The following is a 21,158-nucleotide window of genomic DNA, read 5'->3' as shown; positions in this document are numbered from 1 at the left end:
TATGGGGAAGAAAGCTAATGCTGTTTGTTACGTACCCCGTAACTGGGTTGCCAAACCAGCAGAAATGGATCACTCAGTTGGAGTCTGGAGTACTAGAACTAAGAAAGTTTTATTAAAGAAACAAGCAACACAGTAATCGAAAGGATAATAAACGCAACAGTTCAGCGATGATAAAAACACGTGCACAGAATTAAGATAACAGCATCAATCAAGCTCTATCGTTCTCTAGGGGTAAATGACCAAATTTCAAAGTGACTCAAAGTTCAGTCCAGTTTAGTAGTTCAGTTCGCAGTAATCATTGCCATGGCGATGGACAACGTGCGGGGAGAGAGAGAGAGAACAGGAACAACTATTCATACATGGCTTCACTCACAGACCGGCGATTTTGGGCGGGTCCTTGGTGATGTCACCTGAGGTCACCGACTGTGACCCCTCCTCCAGATGCGGTCAATCCTCTGCAGTGAACCCGGCACCCAGGCAAGGGCGGACACACACCGGGTTCCCGCTGATCGTACCTTTCCACCCTGGCCGTTGTCTGATACTTCTCACCGACTCGTGAGAGGCGTACCGCTTCCAGGGTCTCGTTACCTCGGGTGTCGTGTGTGTGTCGCCTTAGCAAACCGGTCCCTTTTTATCCCCCTGCTGGGGTATCGCCTGTCCATCACTTCAAACAGTTCAGGGTTCAAAGGGGGAGCCGCTCCAGACAGCTCTCTCTCTCCCACGTCCCTTCATTACACATCTCCAGACGCTGCTCCATTGCTCCTTGTCTCTCTTTCCCCTGAGGGCAGGTGGCAGACCACTTGCTGATGTCACTGATACTAACCCAGGCCAGCAAACATCTTAATTTTATGTGTATTCTCGTCACATGTTATATTATAAGTTCTTCATCCAAATAATAACTAGTAAAAATGTCCTGTACTACTAAGGAAAGGAAGAAGGCTTCCCAACTACAGGATTTACTTCCTGTTACATCAGGTAACCTTTGTACTTCATGTTAATTTAGAAGCAAATCTATTTCCATTTGCAATGATCCACAATGATTTGTGGAAGAGAGAAGTCACAGATATAAGTCACCTAAGGTAACGTATTAATGTAAGGTTTAGCTGCTCCTTCTGAATGGGAGTGGATGGTGCACTATGTAGCCCAATTGAAGCTGATGTCGGTTTCTCTGAACTTCCAAGGAGACAATAAGGTTAATGGCTTCACATCCACCACATAGTACATCTAGAACGAGCACGTTTGTGTTAAACCAGTCCTTCTTGCGTGCCAGGGGCCTGAATGATGAATGAGACTGTTCCACATGTTTCCGTACAGTACACAATTAGCAATTTCACTATGCCGCTGACAACCCGAAGGAAATGTTCATAGGACACACTCCCCTTAACATCCTGCCACATTACTGTAATGCAAATGTTTGTGGACATGTGCAGGTTTTCTTAGACACGTACCAGATCCTTTTGTTCCCTTAATAAGTTATTCCATAATCAATTATATTACTCCATTCAAAATAAGTAATTGCTGCCTTGCTCCTGTTGGTCAGAGAGAAGAAGTGATTTAAAATTATTCTCAGTACAGACAAACACAAGAGATTCTGCAGATGCTGGAAGTCTGATGAACCACACACACACAAAATGGTGGAGGAACTCAGCAAGTCAGGCAGCATCTACATTCATAGAGTCATAGAAAAGTACAGCACAGATGCAGGCCCTTCAGCCCATCAAGTCCATACTACTATTTAAACTGCCTATTTCCATCAGCCTGCATTGGGGCCATAGCCTTCCATATCCCTACCATCCACGTGCCTATCCAAACTTCTCTTAGACATTGAAATCGAGCTTGTATGCTTTACTTGTGCTGGCAGCTTGTTCCACACTCTCGCGATCCTCGGAGTGAAGAAGTTTCCCCTCATGTTCCCCTTACACTTTTCACCTTTCACTCTTAACCCATGATCTCTGATTGTAGTTCTGCCCATCATCAGTGGAAAAAGCCTGCTTGCATTTACCCTATCTATACCCCTCATAATCTATGGAGGGGAATAAACAATCTCAATGCTTTGGGCCGAGAGAGGCTGAGTCCTGATGAAAGGTCTCAGTCCAAAACATTGACTGTTTATCCTCCTCCTGAGATACTGCTTGACTTGTATAGCTCATCCACCCATTTTGTGTGTGTTTCTCTATACCATAGGTTCCCAACCTTTTTTATGCCATGGACCTATGCCATTAAGCAAGGGGCCCATAGACACCATGTTGGAAAGCCCTGCTCTATATGAATGTGATTAGAATGTGGAAGTCTTTTAAGTATCAATTTGAAAATGGAATAAAATAGGTTTTTAGAAAAAAAGATAGTTAAAAATATTACAAGGTATGGGGAGTGAGGAAGAGAAGATTCATGCAGCTGGAGGTCTTGTTTCTTGAACTTGACTTGCATCATTATTTACCATATGCCTTGTGCTGACTGAGCAGAGGTTACTGTTCATATTTTAGATTATGAGAACACTCAGTCCTCTTTTATTGTCATTTAGAAATGAATACATGCATTAAGAAATGATACAATGTTTCGCTGGAGTGATATCACAGAAAACAGGACAGACCAAAGACTAACACTGACAGAACCACATAATTATAACATATAGTTACAGCAGTGGAAAGCAATACCATAATTTGATGAAGAACAGAACATGGGCACAGTAAAAAGAAGTCTCAAAGTCCTGAGTCGATCGACTCCTGAGTCCCCGATAGCAGGTGGCAAAAGGGAGAAACTCCCCGCCATAAACCTCCAGGCACCGTCAACTTGCCGATGCCTTGGAAGCAGCCGACCACAGCCGACACTGAGTCCATCCGTCCGAAAACTCCGAGCTTCTGACCAGCCTCTCCGATACAGCCTCCCGAGCGCTATCCTCTGCTGAGCGCCTTCGACCTCTCCCCAGCCGCTGAAACACTCAAAGCCGAGGATTTCGGGGCCTTCTGCTCCGGAGATTCCGGTTACCACACAGTAGCAGCGGCAGCGAAGCGGACATTTCAGAAGTTTTCCAGATGTTCCTCCGTGCTCTCACGTCTGTCTCCATCAAATCAGAATTGTGCACGGTCACCTACTTGACAGATTAACAGATATCATCACTGAAGAGGCCGCGCGCGCTGCCATCTTCTCCCCCCTCCCAGGAGGTTTTACCCTTCTGCAAAAGGAGGAAATGGAAAACTATTTACAGCTTGATTATTCCACATGGGAAGTAAAAAAGCACATAATAAGAAGGAAACACTGGCCTTCTCAATTTGTTATTTTCTTCCTAGTTTGTGAAGAGCTAAGGATCACCATTAACCTTTCAATTATCACAATAAGGGCGATTGCAGTTAAAAATGAAAATGTGGAGTGCTGGAGGCCTTCAGTAGCTTTGATGACTTGAAATGTTCTTCTGTTTCTCAATCGGCAAATGCTGTCCAGCCTGTTGTGTGTTTTTGGCATTTTTAACCTTCATTTCAGATTTCTGGTATCTTCAATGTTTGTTTCTGAGTGAGCCTGTCACAGTCCACTTTCCATCACCATTATGTCAATGGTTCTTGGACAAGATTTAGGTTGAAATTGATGCGCATACCAGCATCAATGAACTGGACACGTGCAAATTTTTTATTTTACTAAACAGTGATGTGCGGGGTTTATAGAATTTGGCAAAAGTATAAAATGGGCAATGGGAACTGAATCCATATTTACTGAAATTCAATAATCCTATATCATTATGAATCTGACTTGCTTGGTCATTGCAGACAAGGCAAACGTGGAGTTTTAACACCTTATCTTTTATCTCCTCTTTTGCTAAGTATTCCTTGCAGATCAAACAGTACTACATGTTACTTCTTCAAATTTCCTGTGCTGTGCCTCCTGCTCGCAATACGGAGGCCTTGGCCAAACACAGATTAGCTAATCATTTTCCTGGACTGCATACCTATATTTCAAGTTATTCACCACTCTGATTCTCAGACCCACTCCTAATCTGACCTCTGTCACCATGGGCTGCTCTGAAAATGCTTGAGGAACCACAGGTGATCTTTCACTTTGGCATGGGACAGCATTCTGAATTTAATGCTAGGTTCAACATGTCATGATTCTAAAGACTGTTCATGTATTTACAAGGCAGGAGCAACTGCTATTGTTTCCGCTTTTGAGACTTCCATCTCCTTCTGATTCACCTTTTGTTTCTTTCCTTGTCCTGACTGTCAAATTGAGCATCGCACGATCATTGTGTATTACACAATCATAGAAACCATAGAAAAACTACAGCACAGAAACAGGCCTTTTGGCCCTTCTTGGCTGTGCCGAACCATTTTCTGCCTAGTCCCACTGACCTGCACGCAGACCATATCCCTCCATACTCCTCCCATCCATGTTGTGCATTATACAATCATTATTTTGTCATTTTACTTAATTCACTTTAACACAGAGATTCTCTTTTCTTTTCCTCCTGTCAATCCTTTTGTGACTCTGTATTTATTTAAAACTACTAAATGTCTAACCGTTACCCTTTTCTAATGAAGGCTTATGGAAAAGTTATTTCTGTTTCTGTTCACAGGTCCAAACTAATCTGACCATTAGAAATAACTTGATTAAAAGACAGCTGAAAGAATATTCTTGAGGAAAATAAATTTCCTGATCAGTTGCATCAGAGCTGATGCACGAAGCTGATGTGTAATGTAACAGTTGGTGACTGTCTTGGATGTTTCTCTTGCGATCACAAGACCTTGTTGGGCATTGATAATGTGAGATGCTGCAGACCTGTTTCCCTTGTTTGGTGATGTGACATGCAGCAGGGCAGCGGTATGGCCTTGGTTGTGGTGTGGACTAGGCCTCAAGCCGTGTGCTTGCCTGCTGCTGCAGTCCATGGGAGGAGACGCTGGAGGTAGTGCAGTGTGGTGTCTGTGCTCGGTTGGGGGCTGGCCTCTCCTGTCAGTGCTGACCTCGATTGGTGGAATGACATGCTGGATTGCATGTGTATGTTTGTCTGCACACTGCCGAGAACTGCACTATAAAATTGGAGGACATGCCAGTCAGGGACTTGGGCTGTATACAGTACCTATATTTTCATTCGCTATTTTGAATGAGCTGTGTATGTTTTGCACACTGATCCCAGAGGAATGCTGTTTCGTTGGGCTGTATTCACATGTGGTTAAAGGATAATTAAACTTGAACTTGATTTGATTTGATGGATGAGCTGAATTCTTATTCATTTTTAAAGCTAAAGCACTTAGACCGTAAGACCCTAAAATATAGGAGCAGAGGTAGGCCATTTGGCCCATCGAGTCTGCTCTGCCATTCAATCATGGGCCGATCCAATTCTTCCAGTCATCCCCACTCCCCTGATTTCACCCCATACCCTTTGATGCCCTGGCTAATCAAGAACCTATCTATCTCTGCCCTAAATACACCTAATGACTTTACCTCCACAGCCGCTTGTGGCAATAAATTCCACAGATTTACCACCCTCTGACTAAAGTAATTTCCCCGCATCTCATTTCTAAAAAGGTGTCCTTCAATCCTGAAGTCGTGCCCTCTTGTCCTAGACTCCCTTACCAGAATCCCTACTTAAGGAAATTACGTTTAGGTAGGAACCTTTTAACTATTGAACATTCCACATTTTTTCAAAGCAAATTCAGAAAATCTAATCACAATGAAGACAAAAAAAGTTGTGCGCATACTTTATGACCAATGCAGAACAGACAGATAAACAATTGGATAAGCCATTGAAGAGTTATAGAATAATAGAGCAAAGATACAGGTCCTTCAGTCTAAATCATCCTTTCCAATCAAGATGCCCATCCAAGGTGCTCCCATTTCCCCACATTGGTCCATTTCCTGCTAAACCATTTCCATCCATGTACCTTTCCAAATGTCTTTTAAGTGTTGTTATTGTACCCACCTCAAACAACTCCTCTGGCAGCTTGTTCTGTGTGAAGAATTTGCCCTCAGGTCACTTTTAACTTTTTTGCCTCTTGACTTAGACTTAAATTCTCTAACCTTGATTCTCTTTCCCTGTGCGCATTCACTCTATTTGTGCCCCTCATGATTTTATACACCTTTCTAATAACACCCTTCTGTTTTCCATAGTCCAATGCATAACATTCTAGCCTCTCCAGATTCTCCTTATAACTCAGGCTCTCGAATCCTGGCAGCATACATGTAGTTCTTCTTTGCATACTCCCCAAACCAAAGGCATTTTTCTTATGAGAGGGTGATCAAGCGGTACACAATACTCAAGGTGCATCCTCACCAACATCTTGCTCACCTGCAACAGAAATTCTCAGTTCCTATACTCAGTACCTGAATGATGAAAGCCAGCGTGCCAAATGCCTACTTCATCACCCCGTCTACCTGTGACGCCACTCTCAGGAAATTAGTTTCAATGATGTTTTTAAGGGATGAATGTTGGCACAGACACAAAGTATACTCAACTAAATGTCCCAGGAATAGTTCAGATATCCTTCATTCATACTCAGAATATGTGACTGAGCCAACACCTATTGTCCATTTCCAAGGGCTCTTGAGAAGATAATGGTGTGCCACCATCCTAAATTGCTGCACACTCCCTCTATATCCTCGGGTGAGAGGCTGCAGAGTTGTGATCCATGGGTATATTTCCAGTTTAGGATGGTATGTGACTTTGTGGAGAACCTACAGTGGTGAGACTCCCATGTGCCAGCAGCCAGTGCGGCTAAGGTCACAGTTTTGGAAAGTGCTGTTAACGAGGCCTTACCAAGCAGTGGATCCCGCTGATGGTATATGTTATATTTCAGGAACATTTAGAAATGCTGAAGAAGAATAAACATTTTTGGAACATGTAATCTCTTTTGCAGAGCAAACCAAGATGGTTCATGTATATGTAGCATCAATCAATGGGATGCTTCTAATTTCTCCAAGATAAAACTGCCACAGATCTACTTAACTAAATCAAAATGCATGTATCTCAATGGTGATAAAATAATCAGGTCAATGACATTTGTTGATTTACCTCCCAAAGCAATTTCAAAGTCAAAGTTAATTTATTATTGAAGTACATATATGCCACCATATAATAACTTGAGAATCATTTTCTTGCAGGCATTTACAGGAAAATAAATAAATTTAATATAATTCATGAAAAAACTATACATAATTAAAGACTGACAAACAAACAATGAGCAAAATAAGATAAAGTGTTCAAATAAAAAAGTACTGTGAATATGAGTTGTAGAGTTTTTAAAAGTAAGTCTATAGGCTGTTCAGAGTTAAGATGAGTGAAGTTATCCACATGGGTTCCACCATCCATGATAGTTGCAGGGTGATAATTTTTCCTAAACTTGGTGATGTGGGACTTAAGCCTCTTGTACCTCCTGCCTGATTGTGGTAGTGAGAAGAGAGCATGACCTGGATTGTGGGAGTCCTTGATGCTGCTTTCTCGTGGTGGAGCTCCTTGCAAATGAGTTCAATAGTGGTGAGGCCTTTACCTGTGATTGACTGGGTTGCATCCAATGCTTTGTGTGGATTTTTCTGTTCCTGGGCATTGGTGTTTTCATATCAGACCATGATGCAATCAGTTGAAATACTCTTCGCTGTGCATCTATAGAAATTGGTCAACATTTGCCATTCACATGATTATCGCACATACGTCTTCCAATACCTTGGCATTTCTCGTTATACCACCTACTTTTTCACTGTTTCTTGATGCCCCTCTTAGCATTTTATCGGCCTTATTTTTGTTTTCTCAGTCCACCTCCTGTGTTATTTCCCTTTTAAATGCTTTTAAACTGCATCATTCAGCATGTGGAATACTTCACACAAAAAATATTAATTGACTCATGTTCCTCTTGGTAAATTCTGCATGGCATGCTGAGCGTTTCCATTGTTTTGTGACTGGATGAATCTCAGCACCTGCAATATTTTATTTTGCTGTGGTCCTTTTAGTTTTGATTGCAATGCAGATTTGTTCATTGAACTGTGGTACTTACTGGCAAATGAGAGAATGGTAATGTTACGCCAATACAGGCAGCTGGTTAGGGATGAACAGTATGAGATTTGAGGATTGATGGATGCTATCACAGCCTTTCTGTGGGAAGACAAGAAGCATTTGGTGAACCTTTCCCTGGCAACTGTAATGGTTGGGTAGAATCCATTATCAACTGATTTTCTCATGCATTTTGGAGAAAGGTTCTTATTTATGTCATATTAATACGAATTTAACAAATAAAACTACGTCAGATTTGTAAACACAGGAGATTTCACAGATGCTGGAAATCCAAATTAACAAACACAAAATGCTGAAGGAATTCAGTAGGTCAGGCAGCATCTATGGAAATAAACAGACAGTCAATCCTTGCTCTGGACATGCTTGATTTAAAGTAATGAAAAAATTACCAAGTAACAATCAGGTTGTCCTGAACATCTAACCAATATCCCTTGGAAAATTCCTCAGCTTTCAAAACACTACCTACTCTTCTTGTGGCTTCAAAATATCAGCATGCTTATTTCTAAGCTACATCCTGAAGTGATGTAACTGGACGTTTATCATTATGAGTACAACAAAGATAGGCAATAAATGTAATTTTATAACTACCCCTGCTTATCAACTTTCTCCAGATAATGAATTACAAATTCACAACCACTTGTTCCACCATATTGATTGATTGCTGCTGTTGGAGCTCTTCGTGAAGTGAAGGGAGATGCCTTTTAGGCATTACCCAGTTTCATTTATTTCACAGAGTTTTTTTTTCTGTGAACAGTGAATATTTGAGGATTAAATTCCTTAGAACTGCAGCCAATATCAATCAACTATATCTTTCACATTGGTGAATCATAAGCTTAGCTTATGATGATATTGACCCACTGAAACTCCTGTAGGTCGGCAAATCATTATTATCGTGAACATTGCTTATGATTCACCAACTATAGAGTAAACAAAGCACTTTCCTCATATCTAATCTGCATTAAAATCTAAATCACTTTGCATGAGCTTTATCCTGTAAGGTAGCAAAGAGCTCTCATCCAGGTACATCTTTTGCAACCTATTACTTTAATCCTCTGCATGTAAATTCCCAATTCTTTCAGATTAGGAACACTGATTTTGTTTTATTACGATGTATTAATGTAAGGTAATGCATAATGGCATAGAGGCTTTTATATGCATTACTGAATGTAAGCCATTTAAACTTAAAGAAGGTCACCTACCAGGGCTGTATGGTGTTAAATATGATTCTACCAGAAAGGTTAATTTCCTTTTCAATGTCATGCTCTTTCACTGTGTCTCAAGATAGTCAGTCAAATCTACATATAGATGAAATAAAAACGTTAGAGAATTTTAACTCATGGACGGTGGATCATTATTTTAATACCATGCAATCAGTTTTATGGAGCATAGTTATCCTCAAAATGGGATTGAAGTTCAAGCTCTGGCTGAACAACTTCTCACAAAATATTGGCCAATTGCACCTAAATGATCTAAAAATAATTTCCCCCTCTGCTGGGAGATCTGAAATGCCTAATGGCCCAGAGTGCCCTGCTTATTTATTTTCTCATCCTCTATTTTCAAACAATCTGATCAACAAATTGTTGCACATCTATGGTAAGAACAGCCTGTACATCAGGGTGAGAGGGGATCTGGGCTCAGTATCAGTAACCCAAGAGACTGAAGGATGAAGAAAGAAATGTGCTGAGGAGAGAAAATGGTGAACGAGGTCAAATTGTGTTAGAGAAATAAAGAAGGATAAAATTTAGATAGAGAGAAAGAGGCAGAGGTATAAACAGAGAGAGAGAGAAACCGCTACAGAAAGCTAAAATAATTTAAATGTTACTTATTATTCAGGAACAATTTATTACCTTCAGGAATGAAACTGCATTAAACAGTAAACTGCAGCAGTAGGGCCACAACTCTTAGCTGTCTCTTCCTGAACACAAATTATTGTATTATTTTCACATTATAAGTAATGGTTCAAAACCCTAAATTTATTTCCCTTGTAAATTCATGAGCATTACTTTTATAATATAATTCTATATTTGTACTTTGAAATACTTCAAATCACATAACCACTCGATTTAGTCAGATAAAGTTAATACTTCTGCTTATGGTAAATTATGCTACTAATCTATGAAACATCATTCTAATTAGCTTTCTTTACTGTTTCAGTCAAATTTGCCATTTTGTACCAGAACTGTACTGGAATCAAGATTTCTGCCAGAATTTTGAGCATTTTTTGAAGTATAGAGAAAAGACTTTCATATAGTAACAATGATTAAACATTAGGGTATAGCCCTTACAATTTACATTTTGGAAGGGAAGTCATATGTATAAAATAATGCAAATATTATCTCTGTAAGGACAACTTGTTGAAATGAGTGAAGTTTTTTTTTTCCCCTCAGTGTGATAGGTAGGGAAGTCATGACCTTGAAAACCTGAAAACTCTTCCAAGAAGTATTAACATCTATCAGACTTTTAAAATTATCATTAGAACAATGTTGAGAGTTGAAAAAGAAAATGGTACCACAGGATTGAAGTGTATCAAAAGCAACAATCAACTTCAAAATACAGTTCATGGATATCTTGGGAAATCAGCTAGTTAGTCTGACTAATGCTGTTGAGAACCTACGAGAATACGTAAAGTTGTAGGAAATTATTGTGTATTTGAAGAGGCACACAATAATTGAATTCAATCAATATAAATTTGTAAGAGGTAGGTTCTATTTAAACAGCTAGGTTGGGAAATTTTCATAAGAGCTAAGAATTAGAGGGTTAAAGTAAAAATAATAAATGTTCCCTGTTTAGTGCACAACACTAATACGGGGTCCTGATTTAAGGAATAATAGTTGGAAATTATAGAAGGCTACGTAAGGATTATTGATGCAGCATGGAGTTAGGATTTAATTTTTTCCCACAATGAATGGTTGAAATCAAAACCCTTAAGTTGTTTTAAAGATAACTGGACAATTAATTGTAAATGAGAAATGCTGAAAGGAAAGGAGCATTTGATTAAATTTATTAGAGAGAAAAGCTTTGAAATAAAATGCCCTTCTCTGCAGCATATTTTTAGCTTCAGAGCACCAGATAAAGCCTGGAAAGGATAATGCAGGCTTTAGAAGTCTTGGAAAAGCTGAAGACTGGCATAGGCAAATATTGAATTAAGAACAACAGGAATTCTGCAGATGCTGGAAATTCAAGCAACATACATCAAAGTTGCTGGTGAACGCAGCAGGCCAGGCAGCATCTGTAGGAAGAGGCGCAATGGACGTTTCAGGCCGAGGCCCTTCGTCAGGACTAACAGGGCCTCGGCCTGAAACGTCCATTGCGCCTCTTCCTACAGATGCTGCCTGGCCTGCAGCGTTCACCAGCAACTTTGATGTATGTTTATTGAATTAAGAAGTTTTGTTTTAATGGATGCTTTCAAAGTTCAATGTTCAAAGTACATATATGTCACTATATACAACCCTGCAGAAATTTACATTGAGTAACACCTGTCAGGCAAAAATGCTGACATGCAACTCACCATCAAGACATATTTCGATTATAATAATTTTTATTCATTTTGCAACTTATTTGGACCTTAGAACATTAAACGTTATCATGTTGAGCCAAACATGTTTGTCGAAAGGAGAATTACTCTAGATACCTCTAATAAAATGGGCCTCCTCTATATCAGCAGGAACAACTGTAGAATAGGAAAACGATCAGCAGAGCACCCATGCTCTGTCCACAGTTACTATCCCAAATGCTTGACTGCATGCTATTTCTGCTTCCCTTTCCCTTCCCTCAGTGACCGGTCTGTCTTCAGCCTTCTCCACTTCCAGGGAGAAGCCTAATTTAAACTGGAATAGCAACACCTTATATTATTCCTGAATGGTCTACACTGAATTTTCCAATTTCATCTAACTTTACCTTCTGTGTTCCCCATCTTTCTCCTTCTGATTGACATCTGGTCCTCTCATTTAGGTTCCTTTTCCCATAACACCCTGTTGCACACCTCCTAATTTGTTTTCATCTCCCTATCTCCCAGGCCCCTCCCAATATCATCTGTTTTGTTTATCAGATTCCCACACTTTGTGTCCCGGCATGTCACCCTCTAGCCTCTCTCTCCACCTTCATCTCCTCCCTTCCCCTCCACCTACCTGCCCCGTCTCCCTTCTTCCCCCTCATTATACCTGCTTTTTCCCTCTCCATTCCCAACCCAAACAGTTCTTTCCCACCCCTTCACAGATTTTGCACAAGATTATTAGTTCCCCTAAGAGTTTTGAATCTATTAAGTTTATTTGATTCACATATCAAATATATCTGGAGTTCAATGTCATCAAACTCTATAAAGACAATATAACCAATATTTAACTTAGATTTAAAACTCTTATGTTATGTCTTTAACTTCAAAACATTAAATTAATTCAAAGGAAGACACAGGAGTCCCAAATGTGGGTCCAGCTTCATGATTACTTTAAGCAAGGCACATACGTATCACATGGTAGTATGATGATGCATGCAATTCACATACTTTTACATATAACCCTTAATTAATTATTCAAATGAACAAGCATGCTTAATCAAACTATATACTGTATACACACACACACAAAGAATATATATATGTGCACACAATTACTCAAATATTACTAAAACATTAAATACACTATACTCCTCCCTGCTGAGTTATCAACTCAAACTCAATAGAGAATGCATCTCAACTATGTACACAGTATACTATATAATACAACTACGATATATAGGCATCCACAGCATATTAAATTTTACATTGTCCCATTCAGGCCTAAAGATTTAGTCACTGTGGAGGATTTTTTACTCTTATGTGATAACAACTTTCCTGACAAAGGGGATCACACTGCTTGGCAGGTGAGTCTTGTGGTTGTGAAACAATCACAGGTTCTGGTACCTCCTCTGTGGTGGTTGTAAAAATTGATCCTGAGACTGCAGGAACTGGCACAGACAGCTCTAGACACCTTGCATCTTCCTTTTTCTTCTTCGAGCTTGTGCAACTTCATCTTGGGAAGGTGTATTTTGTTCATTGAAGTATTCTCTTGTTAATCCTTCTATATCTCCTTCTGGTTTCCTCATCCACAACATTATCTGCCAAACCCTCTGTTTTCGTGTCTCCATTGACTCCTTTATTTCTGCCCTTCCATTTATCCAGCTGGGCTTTGGCCTTTGCATCTACTTTTACAAGCAACTTTTTGTGTTCCACTTGAAGTTGACGCGGGTAACCATAATGCATGCTGAATAGATTTTTGTTCTTTATACTCACAAAAGCTGAATGCTTTCCTGAAGCTCCTTGAACACTCTGCCAGCTTAAAACCCAGCCAGAGTTTGTAAGTAACTACCTGATTAACATATCAGAAGCTTTCTCTGATATGTTGCCTACAAAAAACTGTTGTAGTAGGACCAATACATTTGTCACTTTCACCCTTGGACTGAGCAGCATGGTCCTTCCTTGGTCCAATATGCATTCCATTCAGAGCTACAGAGCTGGTACCAAGTCCTGTTTGTCTTCTGTTGGACAAAAGTTGACGGTGTTCAGCATGGACCCCATTGTGGTATCATTGAGTATCTTTCTTAGTTTACTTTCAGTTGGCTCTATGTAACATAAAAATAGTGGATGGATCCCCAATCAAGTTGCAGCTGACTCAGGCAAACATATCTCCACAATGCTAGTCCTTCTGTTTTTACCACATACAAGCTCAATGTGGCTTGTTGGTTGTTGTATTTCACTGTTATGAATGTCATTCCCAAAGGGGTATCTCTTCTCTAGTATAAGTTCTTAATTGGATCTCTACAGGCTTCAGTTTAATATTTTTGAAATGCCACTCAAACTCATTTTATGGAATGACTGTAACAGCTGAACCAGTGTCCAATTCTGTTTTCATTAATCTGTCGTTCATTTCTGGTGCAAGCTATATTGCTTATCTATCGCTAGTTTTCACATTATAAATCTGAGCACTACACAGTCCTATGTCACTTTCATCATTCTTACATTTGTCATCAACAGCATACAGATTTTCTCCTTTTTTGAAACTGCAACTTGTTTTTTTTTAGCTTTTTCTCTTCCCTGTACGGTCCATATATTTTGTGTTCTTTGTATGTATCCTACTTTGTGGCATTCTTTGCAAGTTTCATCTTTAAACCTGCATTGGTCTGGTGTATGTGATCCCCTGCTACAACAGTAACACTGTTCAGCTAGGCCATTTTCTGTTTAGGTGTTGCAATTTTGTTGACCTTCAATTTCATTCCAGACTGCAACTCAATTGCGTGTCTATGGTTTCCATTGAAATAGCAATTATAACTGCTCTTTTAAATGAAAGTAGTGCTTCAGTTAGGAGACATCTTTGAATGCTTTCTTGCACGATTTCACAAACTAAGCAATCTCTTCATGTTTCTTTAAACCCATTGCCAAATTGACAATGCTCACAGTCACTTCAATTCAGCGAAATCTGCAGAAATGAACTCCCCTTAAGTAGTAAGTAGGTTGCTTCTACTTACGCAACCTAAAGAGTTCTGTAATCAACAATGGCTTTGGTTCTAAATGTTCCTGCATTACTTTGACAATATCAACAAACCACATTTCTGTAATCAAACTTTGAAGCAAACTGTTTGCCTTTAAATCCAATGAATTCAGCAAAATTTGTACTTTTTTTCTCAGTTGGCTATTTCATTTGCTTAAAATATTGTTCCATTTTCTCAGCATATAAAATCCAGTTATCGTTTGTGTAATCAAGCATATCTATCTTTCTGATGAAGTCAGTCATTTCTGTTCTTTTTTTATGACTATTATCACCCAGTACTCACTATTTATGAACCCGTGAATACTTCAGTCTTCTGACTTTTTAAAATAAACCTCTTCTCTTCCAAGGTATACATGCTCGGCTGAGTTTTGTTTCAATCGCTGTCCATTGCTGTGCTTTTTTTAACTTCAAACATCTTACTGCACTTCAACAGGTCAATTACCATCTCATGTTTGATTTAAAAATACCTTGTTGCCAATTTTATGTTTTATAACTTCAAAACATTAAACTATTTTAAAGGAAGACATAGGAGTCCAAAATGCAGGTCTAACTTTGGGCTTACTTTATGTGAGGTCTGCACATGTCACGTGGCAACATGTCGACATATGCAATTCATGTACCTTACATATAATCTGTAATTAATTATTTAAAAAAACATGAATGCTTATACAAACAATGTGTGTGCATATATATATAGGATTACTCAAATATTACTTACATATTAAATACACAACAACTTATAACTCTTCCATTTAAAAGAAACATTTTAGCTTGAGACCTCCTAACAAATTAAAAGTAAACATGAAGCATTCAGGGGAGAGTGTCATTTCTCAGCTCTAAAAAAATCCAAGGCTTTGAGTATACCCAACTTTTTTCTCAAACCTGCAAAGTCCCTTCTGCAAAACAGGGTCTAATATTAATTTAAGATGTATTTTAAATCATCACTAGGACACACATAAAAGCTTGTACTCAGTGTCTGGAAGGCTGTACTGGCTTTACAAAGTTGCAGCATATCTGTATGTTAGGTGTTATATCCTCCAGAGTTAATCTTGATTTAACATAGCTTGTTATCAATGTTACTTTAATTAAATCTTCAACTGCTAACAACTTAAAAGTTACTAAGGCTCTAAAAGCTAGTAGGAGTCACTGTGATTATATGCTGTTCTTCTCAGTTTTATTTGCAGCTTTTCACTATTTATTCTGAATTGCTAATTTTTGTACGCTATTACAATTTGTAACTTTTATGCCAATATGGTTTTTGATAGATTCATTGGTAGAGCCTTGTAATTTCTTAATTTAAGCAAAACAAGTGTAGGCGTAATATTTAAATTTATAAATGGAATTACGTGACAGCTGTGATAAGTCAGATGTGGGATAGTATTAGACATGAACTGGAACTAGAGTATATTTATTGTGGAACTGATCTACAAGCAATGCAATCTGAAAATGTTAAAATTTCATTTTGATTTTAGATTATTCCCATTTTCAAAGATGCTCTTCACAATAAGTTATAGACAAAGCAACTTTAAAATAGCATTGTGAACTCCCAAAGATTTATGATAACTACAGATCCTCCTGACAAGCCTTTTTTTTTTGCAGGTGAAATACTTACATCTATGTGTGCAAATGCACACACATGCAAGGATAAATCTACATAAACTGAACACCAGTCAATGCCCATGGAACCATAGGACCATAGAACACTGCGGCATAGAAAACAGGCCATTCAGCCCTTCTAGTCTGTGCCGACCATTACCAATCCATTCAAATGTACAATACATTCACTCCCTAGATCAGAAGTGCAGTGTGGATGCTGTGGAAGCTGCTGTAAGGCAAAGGTTAAAGACAACATCCAGGCGAGGGTGACTGTGGCGGTGTGTTATCAAAGCTAGACAAGGGAGACCTCAGAATTGAGATAGTTGGAGCCAATCTTACTCACTGTAGACAGTTAGGTGAGAGTGACTGTGGCAGCGTGTAATCATCCTAAAAGAACATAGTTCCCTTTACACAGAACGGAGTGCCAGAGACCATCGAGATAGGAATAATAGCAGGATGTGAAATACACCCAACAACTAAGGGATAATTACTATACTAACTTTAAAGTGTCAATGGCTGTCATCTTGTTTCTATTGACTTTTAACATCTCCATTGTGAAAGGCAATTGATCTTGCAAGTAAGGAATTCAGATATATGTTATTTACCAAATGGAGAATATCTGTACAGAATTAGCAGTTAAGCTAATTCTGTATAGGAATAGCAGTTTTCAGTTCAGACTTCAGAACAGTGTGGGTGACAGGGGCCATGTTGTTCTCCCTGTGCACAACTAAAATAAAAATATGTTTGAGTAAATAAAAATATGTTTTAGTCATAAGAGTGTGTGTCTTCTGGGCCCAGATATTTTATTTATTTTATTTTATTATCAGTGACAACAACGTTGCTGACAACTCTGAGATGAACTTTAGGAACTAGCAGCATCTCCAAAGCTTGGTAGATTTTTTATCCTATGAAGGAGCTGCAGGCATGCGGGATTATCATAACTTTTTCATATGGCTTCAAGTCACATACTAGGCCAATAGAAATACCGTCTGAATGGAAATACGTGATCATGTAAATTTCCTCTGGCTCCTGCAATTTCCTCCCACATTCCAAAGATGCAACGGTCAAGGTTATTGATTCTTGGCCATGCTATATTGGCACTGGATGCATTGCAACACTTGGAGGCTGCCCAGCACAATCCCTGCTGATTTGATTCGATGCAAACAATGCAGTACATTGCATGTTTTGATAATTCAGTGTACATGCGACAAAGAAAGCTAATCTTAAAATCTTAAGCCTTATGTACGCATCATTTCATTATCAGAGTCCAAATTCTGGAATGTCTTCCCACAATCACCTGTACCATATGCTTAGAATTCAGATGCATTTGCCTTGTCAGCTGGCTTTGCTAGTGATAGCAATAAACTATGATTAAATTAAATAATCTATAGATATACATTCATATTGGTGAGGCCAAATTTGGAGTATTATGTGCAGTTCTGGTCACCTAACTATAGGAAGGATATCAGTAAGATTGAAAGAGTGTAGAGAAGATTTACTAGGATGTTGCTGGGTCTTCAGGAGTTGAGTTACAGGGAACAATTGAACAGGTTAGGACTTTATTCCTTGGAGAGTAGAAGAATGAGGGGAGATTTGATAGAGGTTTACAAAATTATGAGGGGTATAGACGGAGTAAATGCGAGTAGGCTCTTTCCACTTAGATTAGGAGAGATAAATATGAGAGGACATGGCTTTAGGGTGAAAGGGAAAAGATTTGGGGGAACATTAGGGGGAACTTCTTCACTCAGAGAGTGGTGGGAGTGTGGAACGAGCTGCCATCTGACGTGGTAAATGGGGGCTCACTCTTAAGTTTTAAGAATAAATTGGATAGATACATGGATGGGAGAGGTCGGGACAGTTGTGGACTGGGTGCAGGTCAATGGGACTGGCGGAATAAAGTTTCGGCACAGACTAGAAGGGCCAAATGGCCTGTTTTCTGTGTTGTATTGTTCTATACATGGTTCATATGCACCATCATATAAAATAATACGATCTGGTTTAGGTGTTGAACTTCTTATCTGTTGCAAATGCATCAAGCAAAATGGATCCTAGTTTCAGAACGTATGTTGATATAGAATGGGAAGCATTTATCTGAAAAAAGGGAACTTACTTACTTAGTTATTCAGAGATATAGTGCAGAACAGATCCTCCCAGCCATGAAGCCACACCACCCAGCAACACATCTATTTATTACTGGTCTTCCAATCACAGGACAATTTACAATTATTTAAACGGTACATCTTTGAACTATGGGAGGAAATCAGATCACCCAGAGCAAACCTATGTGATTCATGAGTAGTACATACAAACTCTTTACAGACGGCACTGGAACTGAACTCTGAACTCCAGAACTTCCTGGGCTGTAATAGGGTTGTGCTAACTGCTATACCACCATAACAGGATAAAATAAGATAGGTACAGGTTAATGCAAAACATATATTTTCCCAATTGGCGTGACTTTTGTTACCTTCATGTACATGTATTAAATGTGAGTTAATTTGTGCCCTGCAAAAAAGAAACACACACACACACACATAGGCATGATTTGTTTATAAGCTGTCCTCTCTCATATAGCAATTCAAAACTTCATAAAAGTTGGCCTCATTATTCTGAACAGAAGCAAACGATACTTTACTCTCATAGTGCCTTTAAGAACAACAATACACACTCATAATGTCTTAAATTAAGTTAAATTCTCCCATGTTACTGAACTCATCCATTATCAAAAAATGAGTTACCTTACAAAGGATGTTTTTTTACCCTACAAAGGAGCAGGTCTGCAGGCATGTGGGATTATCATAACTTTTAGATATGACTTCAAGCCACATCATAGGATATTTTTAGGAACAGAATACAGACACATCCCTCCAGAACAGAGAAGAGGAGGAATTTCTTTAGCTAGATGTGTTCGAATCTGTAGAATCCATTGCCATAGATGGCTGAATCATTGGACATAGTTAAAGAGGAAGTTGATAGGTCCCTGGTTAATAAGAGCCTCAGAGGTTGTGGAAAGATGGCAGGGGAATGGGGTTCAATTAGCCATGACAGAATGGCAGAACAGACTTGATAGACTGAATGGACTAATTATTCTCCTGTGTCTTATGGTCTTATGGTCCTATTGACCAATTTTAGGGTCTCATTGACCCCGCTTTTTGTGTCTAGATTGAGATGTAGAGAAGTCTATGGAGGTTATTTCAGAACATAGTCTTCAGGCAGTTGAAAGCTCGTCTGTCATGGATAGACCAATCCAAATCAGGGAAATGCAAGATTCCGGAAGTTTTGAGTCTCGACATTGTGAAGATCAATGGGCCAGAGGGAGTCATGATGAAGATTTGGAGCATTTTGACAATGTGGGTGAGAATTTTGAGAATGAGGTATCATTCTATTTTACTTCATTTTACCTTTCTGCATAATCTGAGGGATGATCCCTCATTTGGAAAAAGAAAAGGTATAAATTCCTCAAAAGTTAACATTATGTAATTTAGTGTTGTTCTTCAAATATTGACATCCTATTCAGCCAGGTTTTCGACATTGGATACTTCATTCCTGCAGATGCAGTTGAATTCATTTTTTCCTCAGAAATTTTGACATTTTTTTTCTCTCTCTGCTGAATCTTGATCTCCAAGACTGTCATTCACTTAACAGATTCTAAAATTCAATTTGGATCTTGTCAGGTTAGTAAATGACATTCTTTGGATTGTTTCTCCAGCAAATGTACTCAACATAAAGTAAATGAAATTGCAACCAAAGGGGGATTGGGTTGTAAGATTTTGAAGCATCACGTAGAAATATATACGTTAATGGCATTCAGAAACAGCTGAAACAAGCTGATCCAGTGATACTTGACACTAGCATTCAGGACATTCTCATGCTCTGCTGGGTGTTCAAATATATAGCGGAAGGGATTCAGGGTAACCATATCCAACACTAACATGTTATTTGCTGGATATGTACTCTGTCATTTCATCGTGGCTGATCCAATTTTCCTCTCAGCCCCAATATCCTGTCTTCTCCCCATATCTGTTCATGCCCTGATCAATCAAAAAGTCATCAAGCTTTGCCTTAAATATACATAGAGACTTGGCTTCCACAGCTGCCTGTGGCAAAGATTTCCATAGATTCGTCACTTTCTCGGTAAAGAAATTCCTACTCATCTCTTTTCTAAAAGGAAGCCCCTCAATTCTAAGGCTATGCCTCTGGTCTTAGACTCTCCCACAATAGGAAACATCCGCTCCACATCCATTATCAAGGCCTTTCACCATTTGATAGTTACAGAAATTCCTGCCATTGCTGCTCTTCCATCATCCCTACCAGTGTTCTTTTCCGGTCAATTCTGTCCAACTCTTCTCTCATGCTCCTGTAAGGGCGGTATGGTAGTGTAGTATTAGCACAACACTTTAAAGTACAGGTGACTTGGCTTCAACTCCCGCAACTGCCTGTAAGGATGTCCTCTGAGTGCTCTGGTTTCCTCCCACAGTCCAGGGAAGTACCGGTTGGTTGGTTAATTGGTCATTGTAAATCATCCCATCATTAGGCTAGGATTAAATCAGGGAATTTCTGAGCAGCATGGCTCAAAGGGCTGGAAGGGCCTATTCCACTCTGTACCGCAATAACTAAATAAAGAAATACGTTCCCTTTACGGTACTGTTATACTGGCTCATCTAACTTTCACTTCTCCTTCCCAAATCATAGGGTGAATTTGATCATATTATGATCACTGTCGCCTTATAGTTCTTTTACCTTAAGGTTGCTAATCAATGCTGGTTCATTGCACAACACTCAGTCCAGGATGGCTGATTCCCTAGCGGGCTGAACCACAAGCTGCTCTAAAAAGCCATCTCATAGGCACTCTAGAAATTCCTCCTCTTGGAATCCGGCATGACCCTTCCTTATTTTTCCAAACCACCTGCATATTGAAATCCCCCATGGCTGTTGTAACATTGCCCTTCTGGCATGCATTTTCTATCTCTTGTTTAAATTTGTAGGCTACATCCTTATTACTTTTACAACTCTCATCAGGGTCTTATTACCCTTGCAGTTCGTTAGCTCTATCC

At 39.2% G+C, this 21,158-nt stretch overlaps 1 long non-coding RNA gene across 2 annotated transcripts in view; it reads right to left on the bottom strand.

Moving 5' to 3' along the window:
- LOC134338087 (uncharacterized) overlaps positions 1 to 21,158 on the bottom strand; it is a 47,158-nt gene that overhangs the window by 7,306 nt on the left and 18,694 nt on the right. Inside the window, exon 1 of one of the 2 annotated variants that reach the window (XR_010016138.1) lies at positions 9,187 to 9,277. The exons of the other annotated variant lie outside the window; for it this stretch is intronic. This is a non-coding gene — a long non-coding RNA (uncharacterized LOC134338087). Of the gene's footprint in view, positions 1 to 9,186; positions 9,278 to 21,158 lie in introns of those variants that run through there. 2 annotated transcript variants of the gene reach the window in all.

The sequence above is a fragment of the Mobula hypostoma genome, chromosome 26 (genome assembly GCF_963921235.1).
Source record: "Mobula hypostoma chromosome 26, sMobHyp1.1, whole genome shotgun sequence".
NCBI classification, from domain to species: domain Eukaryota; kingdom Metazoa; phylum Chordata; class Chondrichthyes; order Myliobatiformes; family Myliobatidae; genus Mobula; species Mobula hypostoma.
The sequence above is the reverse complement of the archived record's forward strand: the minus strand, read 5'-3'. Positions and strand labels throughout refer to the sequence as shown.